At 39.2% G+C, this 7,500-nt stretch overlaps 1 long non-coding RNA gene across 2 annotated transcripts in view; it reads left to right on the top strand.

The window, feature by feature from the left end:
* Positions 1 to 2,329, top strand: part of LOC101860482 — a 5,928-nt gene extending 3,599 nt beyond the window's left edge. For both annotated transcript variants that reach the window (XR_001184672.2, XR_220212.3), the window contains exons 2-3: positions 1,261 to 1,351; positions 1,818 to 2,329. This is a non-coding gene — a long non-coding RNA (uncharacterized LOC101860482). The remainder of the gene's footprint in view (positions 1 to 1,260; positions 1,352 to 1,817) is intronic.
* Positions 2,330 to 7,500: the final 5,171 nt, after the last annotated feature.

Genomic DNA, 7,500 nt, shown 5'->3' on the forward strand with positions numbered 1-7,500 from the left:
TAATAATAATAATAATAATAATAATAATAATAATAATAATAATAATAATAATAATAATAATAATAATAATAATAGTAATGATAACATTGATGTAATAATAGTAACAATTTGCATTTGCACCGCGCATCGCACACTCCTGAGCATGCTCTCGCTATTTTAAAATAGCAGACCCTAGAACGCTCTGGAACAATTCTGGCCTTCCAGGAAGCATAAAGCTCAATCTTCTGATTACGTGAGCTAAAATACAAACTAACCGCCAAGCAATTTTCGCTGTCTGCGGCCGGGTACCCAAACCCACATACGTGACACCGTCTGCTCGCTGCGGTGAAGTGAGGAAAATTTAAATGAAGCGCCTTTTCTAATAATACAACATTGTACCTTGTCGGGGTTCGAACCCACTAGCTTGCGATTTTTTTTTTATCTGGTCGTTTATTGGTGGTTTCTTTTTGTTGGTTTCAACACCTTCTATGTATGTTCAAAAAAGTATTTTTGTGCGTATTTTACTGAAAAAAGTTTGTCAAAGACACACAAAATATAAATTTGTAGCTTTCAGAGACAATTCAACTTTGGAAGTCACAGGATTTCTGCAGCTATTTTTTCACTAATAATTTTACTTTTGGCACAAGGCGACTCTCTCTTCCTTCAGCCGCAGATATTTTGATATTTTGAACTCTAGTCTAGATACATGAGGAGTTTTTTCATCAAAAGGTAGGCAATTGAACAGGCTTTGAGGTGATACGTGTACCAATTGCTCCGTATGCCCCAAAATTGACGAGCGAATGATTCCGCCGTGTCGGGACACAATTACTTATTTACTCAGGCGCTCGTCAAAATAATGAAATCAAAGAATTCGACATCTTTGGGGCTGGTGGGCTATATTTTTCTAATTTTCTGTTTTTAAGTCAGCACCTTATAAGTCCATTTGAAAACACATTTTTCATTGTGTGGATTTTACTGAAAAACATTGACTAAAGGCGCAAAAATGGAAATTTTCAGTTTCCAAGGACTCTCAGGTTATGGAAGTTACCAAACTTTGGCGGCCATTTTGTCGCTATTTTGACCTCTGAAATCAGGCGACGCTGACTTCCTTCAATCACAAATATTTCGACTTCAATGCAATATAGATGGATATTTTTTCACCATAAAGAAGGTTAATGAACAGGCTTTAAGATGATACCAATAACCCCAAGTGCCCAAAATATGACGAGCGCCTGATTCCACCACGTCGAGACACATTTTTGTTTCATCTCTTCCCCACAGAATGAAAGCAGTCATTTTTGTCCTTGTGCTGGTGGGGTGCATCGTGCTGTCCACGCAGTGGTCTCCTAACCAATGTTTCTACAATGGACAAGTAAGATCTGCCGTTTCATCTCATTACTCTTCTTCTCCCCACCCCCATCCTCCTCCTCCTCCTCCTCCTCCTCCTCCTCCTCCTCCTCCTCCTCCTCCTCCTCCTCCTCCTCCTCCTCCTCCTCCTCATCCTCCTCCTCCTCCTCCTCCTTCTCTTTCTCCTTCTTCTTCTTCTTCTTCTTCTTCTTCTTCTTCTTCTTTTTTTTTCTTCTTCTTCTTCTTCTTCTTCTTCTTCTTCTTCTTCTTCTTCTTCTTCTTCTTCTTCTTCTTCTTCTTCTTCTTCTTCTTCTTCTCCTCCTCTCTCTCTCTCTCTCTCTCTCTTCTTCTTCTTCTTCTTCTTATATATATATATATATATATATATATATATATATATATATATATATATAACTTTGAAAAATACTTAACTTTTCACAAATGCTTCACAGTATCATTACCGTAATAAACATTTCGCGTTTGATTCACAGACTTACCAACCTGAAGAGACGACGACCATGAATGGAGTTACATACGTATGTAAAGGATATGATAGATGGGAACCTATTATCGGACAACCACCAGGAAATGCACCCGCCCCTCCACCGCCACCACCGGGATATAAATAAATGCATTGTATTTACCGTCTGGAAGATTAACTATACCATCATTCATTCGGCCTTTGACATTAAGACATAGCCTGACTGAGACATTGAGCAATTCTGATACTTGCTGCACAAGAAAGATGGAGGAGGAGGAGGGGGGGGGCGCTTATACAATATTTTGAAATGAACTTTTTGTCCTGAACAGGATTATCCTCCCCCCCCCCCCTCCCCTAGACCCGACAGAAGAATGATAGTAGGCGGTGGATTAAAGGATATGCTTCACAAATCAGCGGGTCTAAGTTATAAGATTGGTGTAATTTTGAAATTAAATAAACTGTTTTGAGTTAATTTCTTTTCAGCAGCTGCTTTGACATAAACGCAAATAAAAGAATTCATGTTTCCTTTTTCGTCTTTTGTGTGTTTAATAACAGCACCGTCTATCTCGGTGACTAAATCTTACACCACCAAGCTTTTGCTCCAAGCTGAGCCTGCAAAACCGGATATTTATAAATTTTACACACAATCACGCACGTACACACAGGTATACACGTACACTAAAACACACATATAAACACACACACACACATACTCACACACAAATACATACACATACTCGCATAAACAAATGCAAAGATAAACATTATGCGAGCACACATACAATCTCACCATGAGATTTTAAAAAATCCAAATTATGTTCTATCTGCTTTATCAAAATAATTCTGAGGCGTTATCAAGATTTTCAAAGAATTGCATTAAAAAAAGCTTGACATGATGTGAAACTCAATACACCTGGACTTCAAATTTCTCAAAACCAGATGCTGAGCCGATAGAACTTTGTAATTCTGAGCTAATGACATGACAAGCTTTTCCAGAAGAAGTTCTTTGAATATCTTGAAAACAACTCTGAATAATCTAACGATTTTGAGAGAACAGATAGAACATTTAATGGTTTCGGACCTCGGGGTCTTAGAAATTCAAAACGGCCAAAATAAATATCAGATAGAACTGTGTAATTCTAGGAAAGTGACTTGAAGAAATGTAAAAAAAAACAAAACATGCAGGGGGTATTCTAGAACTAGAAGACGTATTTCCAACTTATGCAACTTCTTGTTTTTAATTAGGGGAAGATGTATTTCCAACGTATGCATGTTCTTATCTTTAATTAAGGAAAATGTATTATGGCTTAAATCTTCTTGTGGGCAGCATATTTGGTTTGCGCAGGTCTGGTTTGCTCCTTCTTTGCCATCGCACTTTTGTCCTCCTTATCTTTCTTCCTTCTTGTTTGTCTTTATTACTCTATTGTAACGCCTTTGGCTCATTTTAAACCCCTGCTCTTCCCGTCTGATTCCAAGCAAGCGTCTCAGCTGACGGATTTAGATTTATTTCAGTTTTACTTATATCAATTCACAACAAGTTGATATCATGATATACAAAACCGTTTACGAAGTCACTTGAGGCAGGTTGCGGGTGGTTGGAGGGCGCCACTGGTAGGTCCTGCTTCTTTACTTTCCCTCTGTTGTTTCTCTCTGTCTGTATTACTTTTTGCCCCAGCATGAAATGACCAAACAAAACTAAAAAATATAGAGACAGGTAATCTAGTTTCGCTAGTTTGTTTCAATCCACCAGAGTCGATAGTCTAGGTAAAAAAATAATAAAAGAGAGGCTGGGAGGGAGGGGGCAGGGTAATATTTTTAAAAATTAATATACCGTTCGTTTCTGGGAAATTAACTCAACTCGTCGATATCTTGCTCGTTCACACAAGGGGAGAAAGAAAAAGAGAGGAAGGGAGAGAGAGAAAGAGAGAAAGAGAGAAAGAGAGAGTGAAAGAGAAAGAGAGAGAGGGGGAGAGAAAGAGAGAGAGAGAGAGAGAGAGAGAGAGAGAGAGAGAGAGAGAGTGAGAGGAGAGAGGGTGAGAAAAGAGGGGGGAAGCGGTAGGGGTGAAAGCAGATACAGAAAACCGAGACGAATAAAAGGGTGCATGGGGTGTTTGGGGGTAATGATATAATATAAGACAGAAATCTGTGAGGTGAGGAGTATGTTTGATAGTCTTTGCCAAATTTCTTTTTTTGAAATGCTCACGTTAAGTCCATGTACTTTAATGCCTGTTTATAAAGAAATAAATACTAGTGCTATACAACTCTCTAGTGTAGGAATGTGCTTTACTTTCTCTATCAGATCTGTTCTATTGTCCAATTGAAGAGTCCGTTATCATCTCGGGCTGTGGGTTGTTGGTGAGTGTTCTGGTTTGGTGAAATGGTAAAGGTTTAACGCCCCTATCAACACTATTAGGTTATTGAAGAGACGGGCCTCCGAGTTCAACGTCAATCTCCAAAAGGACCGAGACAAAAATAGGAAATTTGTGTCAAGTGTCTTTCCCAAGGACACAACGTCGGACGGAGCTGAGGCTCGAACCCCCGAAACCGCAATCTCACGATTATGAGTTCCATGGCCTAACCTAACCACTAGGCCACCAGACCACCGACACCACTCTCTGGTTTGGTTTGCTCCTTCTTTCCTATCAAACGTTTATCGTCCTTCTTCTCTCCTTCTACTTTGTGTATGTGTTACTCTCTTCATTATCATCATCATCATCATCATCATCATCATCATCATCATCATCATTGCCTTTCTCACCCTGCACCAGGGTGTAGGCCACGGACAAACACCTTCCACCTTTCTCTATCCTGGGCTAGCCTCTTGATGTTATTCCATGTCTGCCCACTGTTCTGTACATCAATTTCAGTGATTCTTCTCCAGATTCCACGAGGTCTTCCCCTTGATCTCTTGCCCTGTGGGTTCCAATTCAAAACTTTCTTTGTTGTGCAGCTGCCTGACTTCCTGGTTACTCTCTTGCAACACTTCAAATCTTCGGCACTGAAATGATACCATTGTGTTGCAAGTGCCCTAAAACGCTTACAAAACTGAAAACGTCTAAGGCTTGACACTGAAGGGGTTATTTAATCAACACCCTGTGGCCTTGATTCTTCGAGCAATTTCATGGGTTAAAAGACAAGTAGGTATACCCCCCCCCCCTCCCCTTCTTTATGATTGGTACAACTACTCCTCCTAAAAATAACCAAAATTCCCCCCTCCCCTGCCACCAAAAAATGAATAATAAAGTCACTTAAATAACCCCCCCACCCTTCCTCATAAAGAAACGAACTAAACCAATCTAAAACTTAACCCACCCCCCTCCCCCATTAATCTAACCATTGCAGACTTCCCTCACCCTTATTTCCGAAGGAGTTTACTCTTGTTTTCAAAGCGAATATAATCTATATAAATATATCAGAGGAACGATCTAGTCACATCGCAAACATACACCAGTTCTATAGGCCACTTTTGAATTAAACATAGCTTTCAAAGTTTGACGTCAATCTCCGAATTCAGAAAGGTGTCTTTGACAAAGACCTCCATAACCGCTCACATTTGTCGGAGTTCGTCAACAATCTTAACGGTTCAAGTTCCCAGTATAAAATCTAAAGTTGAAAGGGGGGCAGACATAAAAAAGGTGCAGGAGGGGGAGTGGGGGGAAAGTGGGAGGGGGGGTGGAGGGCTTGAGGAAGGAATAAATTTCTAGAAACTGTTACGCTATTACATTTACATTCTTTTTTTCATCATTTGATTTGTAACACTCGCAGCGATCTGTTTATATGTTATGCTTTTTACGTCGGTCACATTTCTCCTTTCTCCCAGGGCACAATGAAACGGAAATAAATTGAGATATAATTACACCCAAAAATGTGGGTGATCTTTTCACACCACCCTTCGCTTCTCCCGTGCACGAAAAATAGGCCAACTTGTCCGAAAAGGACGATTTTGGGTGTTTCTTTCAATTCTCTCACGTCTACACAAAACGAAAGAAAAGACATTTTTTGACTTAAAATCTTTAGAATCTTCAGGTAAATTGCCCGCCTGTTTCTATAAAAGCAGAGAGATTTCAGTTTTCACAGCGTATCTTTGGACCAAGTGACCACGTGTCAAGATTTGTGCAGGAAGACTCAGAAGTAAGTATTTTCGCCAATTTTATATGACAATTTCCTGACTTTTCTTCTCATCTTAAAAATTTTGCAACGACCGTTTACATTCGCGCTTTACTTACACGCCTGGAAGAGTCACAAATAAAGGTAATAATGATGTTAATGATGTTAATGAAATGCAGATAGAAACAACAACAACAAGAAGAACAACAAGGACAGCAATAATATTAACAATGATAATAATATAGTAACAATAATAATAATAATGATAATGATGATGATAAAAGGCTTTTTAATGGCTTCATCGTTCGACATGCGGTTTTCGCCAAAATACTCTTTAAAATATTCTCCAGATCAGGGCACGCTTCGTTTTTTCAGTTTTGAGACAGTTTTGCTGCAAAAAGCTAAACTTCTTTATTTCGCCTATCGCTTTTGTAGGCCGACGCTTCTGTCTCTGTAATTTTAGAAAATCCGCTAGGTTTGTTTATTTCAAGTCGTACTTCCGATCGATACTATCGCGCATTGTCGCGCAATACTGAGCACTATTTTAAATGTGCGACCCATATAGATCTAGCCTCATGTTTTATTTTTCTACTTGGTGCTAAATTCGACTGCGATCCTTTCGTTTGATGAACATCTTCGCTTTTTCTGGACTCCTTTGTCAAATTATTTTTCTTGCTACTGGGAACAACGTCAACAGATCTTAGATAAGAATCTAGATCTAGACCTAGATAGCGCCTGACCATGCCGAAAAGAAAAGGAAGTTCTACAGTTGGAACCCCTCGAGCTCGCAAAGGTCGAGGTGGTCTAGATCAACAACAAAATGATGGGGACTCTCTAGATCTGAATCTCCCAAAAGCGTTCCTCTACATTGTCAATTCCTTTCAGTACGAGTGTTACATTGGGGAACTGACGACCCCTTTCAACACTATTAGTAGTATTAGGTGACTTAATTAAGATGCGGAAACTCCGAGATAAATCTATCTCCAAAAAGGAAATTCGTATAGAGTGCCGTTACCAAGGACACAACGTCGGACCAAGCTGAGGCTCGAACCCCCGAAGCCCCAGTCTCACAAATACGGGCCCAATAGCACAACTACTACACTACAGTATTTTGTTGCCCCGCTCTGGCCCAACGATGTTCAAGATGGCCATCTGCTGGGGAGATTTATAAAATTCATATCCCTTTACTCAATATAGCAACAATGACATATTTATAATATATTAGTCAGACATCAAAGAAAAAATCCAACTAATCATTTATTATCATAAGCACATGATAACCATGGTAACCAAGCAAACATCCGCCGTATTGGATAATTTTATAAAATTTCAAAAGCAAACTTTTCTCTTGGTTTTCGTCCGTTGGCTTTCAGTTTTAGTAAGTACAAACTACAATACATGAAATGAACAAATAACGCTAGATTTGTAATACTACGATTACAAAAATAATAATGGACTCCCGAAATATTTACGATGGACAAATAGCAAAAAACCTCCAAATTCCCAACAAAAACACAGATTGTAATTTTATTTTCTTATTATCTTCAAAAAGGCCCATATTTCAGTAAACGTTACCTTTGGGTGTA

Source organism: Aplysia californica, unplaced genomic scaffold (assembly GCF_000002075.1).
Source record: "Aplysia californica isolate F4 #8 unplaced genomic scaffold, AplCal3.0 scaffold00061, whole genome shotgun sequence".
NCBI lineage: Eukaryota > Metazoa > Mollusca > Gastropoda > Aplysiida > Aplysiidae > Aplysia > Aplysia californica.